This window comes from Spermophilus citellus (assembly GCF_964194105.1).
Source record: "Spermophilus citellus genome assembly, chromosome: 1".
Lineage (NCBI taxonomy): Eukaryota > Metazoa > Chordata > Mammalia > Rodentia > Sciuridae > Spermophilus > Spermophilus citellus.
Genome location: NC_138182.1, coordinates 139,461,768 through 139,476,415, shown reverse-complemented (window position 1 = coordinate 139,476,415; position 14,648 = coordinate 139,461,768).

Genomic DNA, 14,648 nt, shown 5'->3' with positions numbered 1-14,648 from the left:
ACCAAAAAGTGTGAAAGGATCTGTATGAAGAGTAGAATTGGTAAAGAAATACAATGGATATTTCTTGTTTTATTTTATACTCCTGTTACCTAAAACTTTGCAAGAATAAAAAAATGCCTTCTGTACATAAAACAATTAAAACTTTCAAGAGGAAGAAAAAAATGGAAGAGTAAAGAGAATACGGATCCTTCTCCGAAATCTGATTTAGTCAGATTTCTGCTTAGAAAGTTGCAGCTTCTGGAAACTCAAGGAGCCGTCTTGATGAGAAATTGAGTGCTTATAAAATGCTGCCATTTATAAGGGGAAACCTGCTGAGTTCAGCAGTTGCGACAGAAAGAGAATAGCTGATTGGCAGATCCGAGACAGCTTGCTGTGTGCACATCTGCAGAAATGCTGGCCACAGAGGCACACGGACATCTTGTTGGACCTTGCTGGCTTAGGGATGGCAGCACCGCAGTCTATAAATATTGTTCAGGTGAAGCCAGTCTTTTTAACTTCACTGAATACCAGCTTTGTTTGCTGCCCACTCACTTGTGTAATTCTCTGAGCTTTGGACTATGAACCTGTAGACCACCTGCATGCATCTTCTCTTGCTGCTATAACAAATTATCACAAATCTAGCACTTTAAAAAGAAGTCTGAAGTGTGTCTCACTGGGCTCAAATCAAGATGCTGACGAAGCTCAATTCCTTCTGAAGGCTCTTAGGAAGAATTCACCCCATGCTTTCTTTTCCCAGCTTCTGGAAGCCTCCAACAGTACTTGGTTCAAGTCTACATCACTCCAAATTCTACTTTTGCTGCCATGTCTCCTGCCTCACTCTGACTCTCCCGCCTCCCTCAAATAACCCAGAGTAATGGCCCCACCATGAGATCCTTAACTTAATCATATCTGCAAAGTATCTTTCATTATCTAAGGTTACATAGTCTCAGGTTTCCCGGGATTAGAACATGAACATTATTCTGCCGTATCACCTGATCTGTTAGAAGATTTCCAGACACTAACAGTATGTCTCAAGATAAAGCACCTTGATCTGCTCTCTGAGCAAATTTGATGCTGGGAATTTGTAGCTAATGCTGTCTTTCCTATGCTACCCTGTAGGACAGACTAGGAAGACTTGGGGCATGTCAACTTGAAGGTCTTCTTGTCATTTTAGAAGACACATGTCTGAAAAGTCACTGGCGATGGCATGAATTACATTACTAGTGATGACATCAGTGTGGATTCTGCTCTTTTTCTAAGGAGGGGTGAATTTTGTTCTGCTGTTATCATGTCTTCAGGAAAGGGTCAATTGTGTTAGCCCCTAACCCAGTATTTTGTCAGATAGTCATCACTGTGGATATCCATTTCCTTGATTTTTACCCTGTTGTACTATATGGGTCAAAATTATATATGGGATATTTTAGAAGAAATTGAATCATCAAATATACAGAGAAGACATCCTCCAATAAAGTCCCCCCACACACTCAAAATCAATGATGCTAAGTGTCCTCCCTGTGGTTTCAGATTTCCCAAAAGAGAAGGTGAATGGGATCCAGGGATACCATGACACATGTACACACAATAGGAAAGGACCTGCCAGTTACAAGGTGTGAGAAAAGTATGTTGCTGCAAAATCAATAGAGTGGTGCTAACAGGCAGTGTTTCTCCTGTACCTAACAGGAACCAGAGATACTGTGCCCTGGATACCCTAAACAATCATCCCTTATGGGCTTCTGGTATTTTTCATTTTATTTTCAGTATACAGAAGCACCCTTATTTCTTATGTGGTCTTTGCAGAAGCCTTAAAATATTGGCCAGGACTCTTATTTTTATCTTTATCTAACAGAGCAGAGCCCTGAAGCTTTCTCTGAGTCGTTGCTCTCTAACAGGGTCATCTGATTTGAACCTGTGTCCCCTGCCTCTGGCATCTCTATTTCCTTATCTGTGCAATGGAAATTTAAAACAAAATTTTTCTGAGAAGTCAAGATTAATACTTACTTTAAGGTGCTTAGAATACTTCTCAGCACATAATGAAGATGAAAATAAATGATATATTATCTAATGCAAAATTAAAGCTCTTTTCCACATATCATCAAGTAACTGGAAATTTCATTCATAATACAGTCAGCATCGGGCCTTCCTTGTGGTTCATTGGTAGTGAGTTGATACCAGTTAATAGTGAGTTAATACACAGGTATTACCTATTTTAATGCCCTGAATTTCTACCTGCTCCAAACCCTGAATCGAAATCAGGTTTCTCTTCTGGATTGTTTGTCAAGCATAGTACTTAATTTCAACCCCTAACTATTATTGTGGGTCCTTGAATCAGATGATGAATCTTCCGTTCAACTTGAAGTTCCAGGGGAGTCAAGCCTCAGCCCCCATTGCTCTCTGTTTTATTTCATGCAACTAAATGCTACATGGAGAATGTTCAAATGTTTAAATGAAACTGAATCTAATTAATTTTGTCATGTGCCCCATTCTCAGCTGTTACAGTTCCATTCCCTGAATAAAATTGTGCAATGACATCAACGTCTACTCTTGGGGAAATACTCTAATTCATAATTTGAGTCATTGGACAGTCAACTCATATTTGTGCCTATAAAATGCCTTCATAGCCAGATGCAGTGGTAGACACCTGTAATCCCAGCAGCATGGGAGGCTGAGGCAGGAGGATCCAGAATTCAAAACCAGCCTCAGCTAAAGCAAGGCACTAAGCAACTCCATGAGGCCTTTTCTCTAAATAAAGTACAAAATGGGGCTGTGATGAGGCTCAGTAGTCGAGAGCCTCTGAATTCAATCCTTGGTACCAAAATTAAAAATAAATAAATAAATAAAGTGTCTTCAGAGTCATCCCTCCTCCCAATTTTTAGCCTTATTATAACTCTCAGGTTTAGCTATGGCAAGTTTTGTCCCCATTTTAGAGATAATAAAACAGAAATCCCCTCAAAGAAAGTAAATATCTTTTCCAAGCTGATGAATCTAGTCCATGTTAAAAAACAAAACTAGAGAAAGATCATCTTCATCTTCTGTGATATTATAAACTTGATGATCACGCAGTAAGCAGGTACAGGTCAACACACACTCACTGTCATTTAATGCACCCAATTGCCCAACTAAGGGTGGCATTATCACCACTTTACAGAAAATAAAAAGGATACTTTACTGGTTAAAATTTGCACAATTAGTAATGATTGATTATTAGACCAGAAATTAAGCCTGTCTGCCTGGTTCCAGAGCAAGAAACAACCTGCCAAATCACACTCCTTCTTGTTTCAATGTGATTTGATTCCTGCTACAATATGATGACTTCTCTGTGCTTTCTCCATGGTTAATGAGTTTATTCCCTTATTCCCAAATGTATGAAGTCCTACTTGTTTCATTTGTTCTATTTTTTTTTTTTTTTTACTCCTTTCTGACCTGGGGGTATACAATTTAGCAAAGCTGGGACACCCTACCTTCCCCAGTTGACAGAAAAAAAAGTGAAGATGGCTTCCAATTACCATCATCTTAACCAGTGGAAGCCATGCTCTTGGAAAATAGCCCATAATGAGTTTCCACAGGACAGAGGAAATTACCCAAAGCATAACATGGTTCGACAGGGTAACCTGCTTAGGAATATTTTGCCCTTAGCACTTGTCAGTACATACTATTTAATATTCCCCATGGTATGTATGTTCGGTGGAGGCTCTTAGTACTTATTCCTGGGTCAGGGTGAGACTATTTTCATTTTCAAATCCACTTAGGGCTTAGGGTTAAGAGATATGGCAGAATATTATAGCATCCAAAAATGTCAGAGCTGAATGAGAACCTGGAGCAGATCCTAGAGAGACAATTTCCATGTCACTGCCGTATCCCTCAGAATACAATACCCAACACACAAAAGATAATGCAGTGGATATTTGAAATTTGTTAAATAAATGAATGAGACGCACTTTACAATAGAGGAAAAGAGGCTCAAACAAGGAAAAAATTAAAATTGACTTAAAATCATCCAATTTTAAGTTAATTAAAATTAACTTAAAATTTGGAGGTCAACTCAAGATTTACGAGTTTTATTCTTGTGAGTTTTTTTTTTTTTTTTTTAGCCCATTAATTTAGTCGTTCATTCAGGGTTTGTACACTTGATTAAATTCTGAGAAGAGTATAGAAAGGATGTAAGATATGGTTACAATGTCTACACCCATTGTGGAAAATGAGACATAATGGCACGTGTGAGGACAGAAAATAATCAGTGATTCATCACGTCCTAATGTACCCATATGCACACTCTCCGGGATGCAGGTAAAAGAGGAGATTTGTGGAAATCTGTTATGATATTGAAAAAGAATCAACACTTATATGCCTATCAACGGGATGAATTGAAGGCAAACTACATTGCATCCATATCAGGAAATACTATATAACTATCAACATTTATGACATGATCTATAGGAGCTGACACAGAAAGATCACTACAAACAGTACATAGTTGGAGAAAACAAGCAATTTCCAGAACACACATAAAGTATATGCTCAATTATATAGTTCTTTTCATAACTCAGGGGTTGTAAACCCCTGTGGGGTGAGTTATATCTGGCTTACAAGTATCTTATTTAGCCTATGCAGCATTTCTAATAATTTAGAGCTCAATGCCAATATTAAAGTTAGATGCTTTCACCAAAAAAAAAAAAAAGTCTGGATTTGAGACTAAGCTGAAGAAATGCAAGCATCTGACAGTACTGGGGTCTGTATTTGCAGTGTAAAAGCAATCAGCTGGAGCAGGGTTGTAGCTGCCCCCTACAGGCAGGGTAAATACTCTCAAATATGGCTTCCTCAGCACATTGATCTTGCTGCCTGGCCCTTCTAGACATATTGGTTGTGCACCTCCTTCCTTATTCTTGGAAATGACTCAGGAGGACCTCAATGGATGCATACTGAGCTGCTCCACCTGAAGGAAAGGTGAATTGTGAGAGTGGTGGGAGGGGAATGGAATTTTGGTGAGCAGTTTTTATGATTCGTTTCATAAGCTTACATATGGCTCATCTCTCATGAAGGGCAATATTGCTTTACAAGATGACAAAATTATAAATACTAGGGAAGAAAAAAATCAAACCTTCAGACAATATTAGGTCCACACCTGGATAAATGGATATGCCTCAAGCATTTGGAGATATAAGTGGTACCTCCCAAGTAGAGGAAGTATTCTTGGTAAGGGCTCTCAATTATGTTATTTCCTTTTCAATCCAGCCACCCAGTCATGGTCCCTTAAGAGCACATATAAAATATTTTGCACACAAAACCTGAATCTGCCAACCCCATCAGAAGTTTCCTTCTGCAAACGCTCACAAGCCCTACTCCTTATAGACTCACAATGACTTCTTACTGACCAAAAGAGGACTTTGGTCTCAATTTAAGGGATTTGGAGATTATATAGAGGAAACCTCCAAAAAATATCATAGGTTAGGAGTTGGGGGAAGAGGAGCAAGAGAGAGAGAATTGCAACTTGCCTTGTTGGTTTGACCTTGACTGAGGTTGCTACATGCCTCAGTTTCCATATCCATCAAATGAGGGAGGTGAACTGGATGATTTTAATAGCATTAAACTCTAAAATCGGGTTTGGTTTCTGGATTGACCCATCTGGGAAATTAGAAATGCGGTTCAAATGTCTTAATGTTGGCTTCCTTTCATGAATTTTATAAGAGTTCTTACTGGAGGAGGTGGACAGAGCTCTCAGATAGCACCTTCTTTCCCATCCATCATCTGCAACTATTATCACAGACATTATTCTAATTGAGATGCATTCTTCTGGACTGTTTGAATTTTGCAGCCTAGTCTAGTAAAAAGGCCTTGCATTTGTACAGCTATTTTTATATTTCTAGAGCGCTATCCATCTCTGTCCTGAATTTTATATTTAATATCAATACAACTATGTCGATGAGGCAGGATTTTTTTTAAAAATCACATTTGAAAAGAGGGAAACTTGGATTTCAGTTGTCTTGAGGTAGTAGCAATGATATACTCAAAAGGAGACCTTAAAGTTGGGTCTGTCTCTTGGCTTAGCTGTTAGCAAATTAGGCAAGTTTCTTAGGTACCTTGAGGCTCAGTTTACTCATCTGTTCACTGGGAATAAATACCTATGGGAACAAATGAAGCAATTTATGTGCTAGGCCATACAAAACAGACTTGCCCATTAACATTCATCTTTAGGAGGTGGAGACAAGTGATTGGTTTTGAGAGTTACATAGGAGATAATTAGGACTAAAAAAGATGTCTAGAAAAGAATAAGGGACAAATTGCTACTGCAGATGACCAGCATTTCTGATGGGCAAACATAGCTGGCTGGGGTGCCACTGTGGTGAAAGTATTGGAGTGTCTGGGGACATTTCATTAGGGAAGGGGGGGAATCTTTAATTTTGACTTGGGACAGGCTGATTTTAAATACCTTTGATAAGTTGAAAAGGAGATGTCTAAAAGGCAGAATTCAGAGCTGTAGAGGTTGCATTGGCTTGTTCCTTTGCTTGCTTTCTTATTTTTAACACTTGATCTAAGCATAAAAATGTTGTCTCACTGAAATTAAAGTTGTGTTTTAGAATGTTGCCCTGAGTAATTCTTGAAGACAGAGTCACCTAAGACATCATTTCAGGGTCCAGTATTTTCCAAAGTAGTCAAAGAGAACTATTCACTGTGATGTTTCCTGCTAGAAAAACAAAATCTATAGTAAAATAATAAAGAAACACAATATATCTCCCTTCCATCTTCCCCCAAATGATTGGCAGGAACTTATTAAAAGCTTTTAGAAGTATGGTCCTAAGGCAAACTTATTTAATTTTAAACTCAAAGTCTATCTTATTGGACTAAAGAATTCCCTTCATTTTCCCCATGTCATTCTAATTGATAGCTTGTAAATCTGGCTTTGTGGGAAATATTTTTTTAAAGTGTTTTCATATGTCCAAGGAGGAAATAGAAACCTCAGGGAGGTCTGAGTCTTGCCTGAAGTTCCTTAGCAAATATTTTGTCAGAGAGGAATCCGCTTTTCCTGATTTGGTTTCTCTCTGCCCTTCTGTACTGCCCGAACAATACCCTTATTTGAAGAAAAGCAGATGGACCACAGCCAAATACAGCACCCTTCCTTCAACAGGTCCTGCAAAGCACCCTCTGAATCTGCCTTCACCCTGTTGCCTGCTTAAGTCATCCAGAAAATAGTGCAATTCATGTTTTAATAATGCAAGTTTATAGTGCTGTCACACCTATTATTCAGGGTTATCAAATCATTCTACCAACCTTAATGAATTTTTACGATGCTCCTGAAAAAGAGATTAAGGGAACATCTTATTGGTGTGACTCTCTAGGGCTGTGTTAATGAGAATATTGATAACCTCTTGCTGAGCACATCTTCTAGTCAGTTCTTATGTGAGAGAAGAGCCTGTTTGCTTTTGCAGTTACCCCATGTAACCACACATCCAAAGGGGCCCATCCATCTAAACCACAAAGCCCTTTTATTTCTGCATCATATTACCATTTTAAAAATTCCTAAATATCCATTACTGTCTCTTTATTGCTACACCATATAAGTAGGCAGTGGGAGGGGGGGTGTTACTCCCAGTTTACAACAGAGGACATGGCACTGAGCAAAAATAAACTGGCCTTCCTCAAGAACTGGCAGGAGTCAGGACTCATATTTAGATGCAGTCATTCATTCCTAAGTAGTACCAAGCTCTGTGCCAGGTGCAGGGAACAGCAGCTAACAACTACATGGATACTGTGTCTACTATCATGATCTTAGAACTCAGGGAAGGAGACAGAGTACAAAAAATAAAACAAATTATGACACTCAGAAAACTGCCCTGTAGGAAACAAATAGGGAGAATGTTTCTGATGCAGATATTCAAATGTTCTCCTCCCTGAATTTATTTGAGTGTCAGCTCAAATGTCTATACAGGTAGGAGGACCATGAGACCTAATGGAGCTCAGATAAAGACTAAAGGAGATTTCACTTGGCAGGAGCAAGAGGAACACAAAAGGATAGACAGAAGGATGGATAGGATGAGGGAGAAAAGCCACCCCAGATAAATTATAAGTCCTTGACATTTTTTCTAAATTATTTTGTCCAGATTTTGTCCAGTTCTCAAATTCATGTCACAGGACAGCGAATGATTTCAGATGGAGAAAGAAAAAGAAGGAGACCAACCCAAAGGGCTGCCAATAGCTAATTCTTTCTGCAAAGAAGGAAAGATGTATTACATGTGTCAGCATGGAGAGCCCAAGCATCAGAGAAAGGAGCACGGTGTTCAGAGGACTGTGAAACCAGTCTCCTCATCCTCCCAAGATGCAGCCCTTTCAGTGTCAATACCTGGAAATTCACTGGGCTCCAACCCCGTCCCCACGCCATTCTCATTAGTTGCATCACCATAGCAACTTTGAGGGGCTGTATCTTCAACCACATGTCAAACTAATGGAACTGTACAACTTATTTTGCAGCTGGGGAATGTAAAAGGGAATCTCACATTTAATCACTCTTGCAGCATTGACATTCAAATCAAAAGACTTTGTTAGGGCTCCTGGAGAATGGAGTGTCATTTTGCCAGCACAATGTTTCACTCAGAGTCACATCGTTCTGCTTTGAAGTGCTAAGTGAATGGTAAAGAGAAAAGCTTTTTTTTTTTTTTTTCTTTTTGCTCAGGAGTGGGGGAGGGTGGGGTGGGGAAAAGGAAGGAACAAAATCTGGATGAATAACAGGAAAATGAATAAATGCTGCTAAATCAAATTCGAGTTCAATGCAAATGCTATTGAAAATCGCTGCCTTGTGATTTTTCTTTCTTTTTCTTTTAAAGAGGCAGCAACGTTTATGGAAAGAGCTTTGGTTCTAGAGACCTCCCGTGTGCTTCCTAGGTCTGAGATTCAGGTAAGTCATTCATCCCCTGGTAGCCTGAATTTCCTGGCACATAAATTGAAACTATATACTCACCAGGAAGGCCTTTCTAAGGGTAAATGTGTATGTATAGGCATATATAAAATCATTAGCATGGTGTAGCAAATGCTCACTGCCATTTTCCTAGCAGAGCTCGGACTAGCACAGCACAGCAGGCAGCGTGCTACCCCCACCCCTACCCCCTCCATTTATCTTGTCTCATATAATCACAAAACTAGCTCTGGGGCACAAATATTGTCATCCCCAGTTTACGGAGAAAGACACTGAGGCTTAGAGAGGTGAGTAAATATTTAAAATTACCCAAAACTTGGAAATGAGGGAAAAGGATGACCACACATCCTTTTGATACTGGAACATTTTCTAACAGGTTCTTCCAAGGTTTGATCCTTCCAAGGGAATGTATTTTTATTCAATTTCGGATCAATGTAGATCCAGACTCTTTCATGTAAGCTGTTCATTTGTAGAAAGTGAATACATTATAAATGCCCTTTGCTGGCAGAGAGCAAATAATTTCTCTTTGGTAAAAAAGGTAACCCCACAAGTTAGTTAGTTTTATTGCATTAACTACTTTTAGATATGACAGGTAGCAGACATATGTGAGCAGGAGGACTAAGGAGCTAGAGGGAGGATTCTGCCAACTGGCTCTGCTCTGCTGACACCATCCCCACCACACCACATACACACACACACACACACACACACACACACACACACATGCTTTCTTTTGAAGAAGCATCTTGTGTGGAGCCATTTTAGTGAAATACATTGCAGTTCTTAGCAAACACCCTATTTTCTTTTGGAGGAAGGAATGTAGGCCCATGACTACAGAGAGACATTTGTGACCTTTATACAGACAGAAGATTCCAGGACTCAGGTAAACAAGATTATTAGAAGTAAATCCCACTGGCGGTAAAATTTGTAACAGTGGACAGGCCAAAGTGATCCAGAGTTACCACTGGATCTTTATCATGCCATGATAGTAAAACCCACCCCATGGGTTTTGCTTGGGTCCCTGTGGTTGAGACCATGAACAGTGGGGCCTTAGAAGCCTGATGCAATCCTGCTGTCAGTCAAAAGTTGAGAGGTAGACCTGGTTGCACTCTGAAAACTTCCCTGAGACCCTCAATAAAACCAGAGGGCAGAGCAGGTGCATCCTCCCTCTCCTCTATGAGAGGACCCACTCTCTTCTTTTCTCCTCCAAGAGTGTCCTTTATCCCTTTTCCTTCCCCTTTTAAAAAACTCTTATCTACTACTATGTGTGACTCATTTGAAATCCTTCCTACTGGTTGCAAGAATTGGTGGCTGTGAATTCCCATGTTGTTCCAGCTCCACAGTCTCCTCCTTAACATCAGGATATATAACTTATCCATCTTATCTCAGTGTCCCCCTATTCCAGCAAGGACATATTTCAGCTCTCCATTCTTTCTGTGAGCTTCATCATACTTCTTTTTTCTTCATTAATGAAATAAATCTCTGACATGTGCTCATCGTATATTGGTATAAAGGTCATTTGGGGTGAGGAAGATTTTTAAAAATATATATATATACTTCTACAGTAATTTGCACAGGAGCATTTAGCTAGTGAGAAACCCAACCTGGTACTTCTGGATCCGTTGTCTGCAGACTTGGTTGTCTCTTTTTATATGATCTAGGACTGAAATTTTAAGATTGAACCCGGGCCGCTGAGAACTAAAAAATAAATATTAAAAATTCTCTCTCTCTCTCTCTCTCTCTCTCTCTCTCTCTCTTTCCTCTCTCACTCTCTCTTTAAAAAAAATATTAAAAAAAAAGATTGAGCTCTGGTCCTCAAAGAGCGTGAAGATGGCCAATGCAGACGTGATTTAATACAGTATGTTCTATAGTCTGGGACTGGGATTGCCTTAGGAAAGCTCACAGGAAGGATGCTTCTCTTTCTGATTTGCAAGAGGTAACAATAATAAAAGAAAATGTCACAAGACAGGAAATCCTAAAGCTAGCACTAATGAATGAGCAGATTTTCCTCTTTTTATGAAAGAATGATTAAGTGTAAAATAAGGATAATAACAATATGGTGGTAATTGTGACTAATAGTTTTACAACTCTCAATCTAAAAGCTTTATAAAAGCCCTATGAGGTGGTACCATGTAATTTCTGTTTTCAGATGAAACTGAAACACAAAAGCCTAAGTGGCTTGCCCAGGGGCGCTGGATAGGGGAATGCAGACTGGGTTTCCAAATAAGCTCTAGCTTCAGGGTGCATATTCTTCCTTCTCCTTGGCTGCCTTTGTTTCAACCAGTTCACTCAGGTTCAGCTCTGGCTTGGGGGAAATGCAGTTTTAGGCATTGTAGTAATTTTTATACCTTCTTGACTTGTGAGGAGTACTTGGAAGTTCAAAATGTGTACAGGACTTGCCATTTGGGAAAGGGTAGAAGGGGAGACTTTGAGGTTAAGTCCTGTATTTTAAGCCTCTACACTGTTCCTTTTTCTGGCTAGGCTGTTGATAACTTGCTTTGTAATGCTTCTTGGTTATCCATCTGCACCTGATCCTGGTGGGAAGTGGAAAGAAGGATGAATGATTTCCTCCTGTCGTCTCTCATGGTGACACAACCAGGGACTCTGCGTCCCCAGTGCAAAACAATGGAGCATGACGCAAGGTCAATAGCAACTGCAGGACCTATGGTCACTGTGGACAGCTGATAATTTCATCATTCAGGTTTTATGATGATGTCTCTCCTACCACCACACCATCCTCACTCCTCGAATCCCTTCTTGTATCCGGATAGTTCAGTTTTTGCAGGAGACAATGAAAAGACGATTGGGTCATCCATCCTGCAACAGAATGAGATGATGGAATGAAATATAACTGGGTATTAAGAATGAAGGATAAGAACAATAATGGTGGTAATTGTGACTAATAGTTTTACAACTCTCAATATAACCAAAGCTTTACAAAAGCCCTAGGAGGTGGTACTCTGTAATTTCTAATTGCTACACATCTAGTCCAATGTGCTTGGCCAAGTCCCTGTGCCTCAGTTTCCTCGTGTGCTAGGATTGGAGGAAGTGAGTTCTTGCAGTCAATGTCAGAAGAAAGTATTCCCAGTGAGGCGCCTGGGTGATGAAGAACCACCCAACCTCTCTCACACACAGAGACTGGGAGGAGGGAAACACTTGGCACAGAAGAAGCCGACCAACTTCTCTTTTTGACTTGGGACCCACATGGAAACTCACTATAAACAGAAAGAGACTTTCGAAAACAGAGGGAGGGGAAAGGCCAACTGGGAACCAACTGAGCAAAATGGGCCCCATGTCTATGTGCTCTCTTCAGAGGGTCCCAGTGAAAAGGCACACGGAATCAGCAGCTACTTCATGATGAAGCCGTTCTTACCTGATCCCCACAGGCTCTGTCAATGAGAGGTGAGATAAATAATACAGCTATGGAACTTTTAAGTGCCAGACAACATGTTGTCTCATGACACTTAAAAGTCCCTAAGAGAAGCAAGCGTTCATCTCCTTGACAAACGAGGATGTCAACACCCAAGTTAAGTGACTTGCTTGTGATCAGACATCTAGGAAGTGGTAGTCTATCTGCCAGGCGTGCACTTCCTCCCAAGGTGGAGACCCTAGCCCCCTGCACCCAGTCCCGCCTCCTCACCCTTAGCAGGCAACACCTGTAAACACCAACACTCTGACGTCAGAAAGTGAATCTCTTACTTCAAGCCTGCTACAGTCTAGTCCTACCACAGAAGCTAAAGGATCCTTTGAAAGTATCTATGATTATGCCGTTTCCCAGAGTGAGCCCTCTCATGGTTTCCCAACTCACTCCTGTATAAGTCCTTATAATGATCTTCAAAAGTCCTGCATGGTCGGACTTCTTTCCGCCATTCCCACTTCATTTCCTCCCCTCTTCCTTTGGTTTGTTCTATTCCAGCCACTCTGGCCTTTTTGCTTGGCCAGAACACTAAGCGCAGCTCTCACCCACCTCAAGACAGTTGCACCTGCTGCTTCATCTGCCTAGATCTCACCTCACCTCTCCTTTCATTCAGATCCTCTTCAAATGACCATTCCTCAAAGAGGCTATTGCTAACCACCTATTCAAAGGAGGCCTGTCTTCCCTCTATTCATCTATTTGTACTCTATTTTAGTCAATATTTATTATTGATGGATGGAAACAAAAGTTTACACTTGTTTATTTATCATCTATCTACCTTTCTCATAATAGTCTCTATTAGGTCAAGGGCTTTGGGGTTTGTTTCTCTGTCCTCAATAGCATCCTTCGCCTAAGAGGAATCCAATAAATATGTTGAATGAATGAGTTGTAATCATTATATCTTCTTCTAATTGAATGTAGTAATTTAAACTAGGTTTTTCACTGTTGCAAACTTGTTCACTCAAAAATAAAGTTGACGGCGATGAAGGACTGAATGCAGCAGGTCTTGCTCCTGTAAACAGTAGGAGTGTTTTGACCCTCGAGTCTGCATCAGTGGTTGAGGAGAAAGTAGCAAACTCTGACAATTTGGTGTCCTCAGGCTGACCCATTTGGCCTTTCAGAGAGATGGCTTTGTTCATGAGATCTGCTGCCATCAAGGGTTATTTTGTCATTTATACACATCCTAACCACTCACCAGACCAAACTGAACAACCAGACTGTTCTTCTAAGAATGAGATCATGATTAAATTGGTTATATTTGTTAATAAAACATTAAACCCCCCAACCTTTCTGCTTGTTCAAAACTGTCTAAATTGCTCAGGTGAAACATCCTGCAAAATAAGTAAAACCCAACCCTCTCTCCTGACCCTGGGCACATCCTTAGGTATAAGATTTGGAATGCTTATTTTAGGGAGCCCCAAGAACTGGCCCACCTTTGAATATCCAATAGGTCTAGGATGATTTCCCAGAAACTGAGGTGGAAATGGAGAAAGCAAGAAGAGCTGCCTGCCAGTCCCTTTGTAAATGATATATGATGACTGGACTAAATTCAGTGTCATCCTGATTTCTCAAATTTTCTGCTTCTTGCCCAAAGAATGAGGAAATGGTTTCTAATTAACAGTACCAGTTCATTCTCTGTACAGCACAATGAATGGATGAATTTATGAGAATCAAGCTTATCAGCACCTCTCCAGTTGTCAGAATAATTTTTTTTCTCATAGCTTTTTCTGGCATGACTATACTGGGTGCATATCATTCTCTGTATGCACACTGTGTGCATATCCATCTCTGGAATAAAATGCCCAAGCACAGGGACATTCTCTTGCCCCTGTCACCACTGGTCTTAACACCAGCACTGGCAAAAAGTAGATTCTAGATCATATTTCCTTAATGGATGAATAAATAGGTAAAGGAGTTTTGAACTCAGCTCACCTTGCTGTGCTTCTACGCCCATGAATGCTGTGGTTTCATAACACAACACATTCTAGCTCCTTATCAGCACTGGACATTCAGAACCTCACGGTGAGAGGAAGCAGAGAGGATTATCCCTGTTCACAAACAGAGCAATGGAGGCTCACAATGGCTTCATGGTTATGCTAAATTCCCTATGCCAAGGTACATCAGAGCAGAGCCTGGCATATAAGCTGGTTGGTTGCCCAGCCCATGCCTTCTGGGACTTGAACCCAGCCCCATGGCAAAGACATGTATTTTAGTCCATTTGTAACTGCTGTGATCAAAGACCTGACGAGAACAATTTCAGATTAGGAAAAGTTCATTTGGGACTCACAATTTCAGAGGTCTCTGTCCATAGATGGCAAACAAGTTTGCTTTTGACTGGAGATAAGGCCGAAC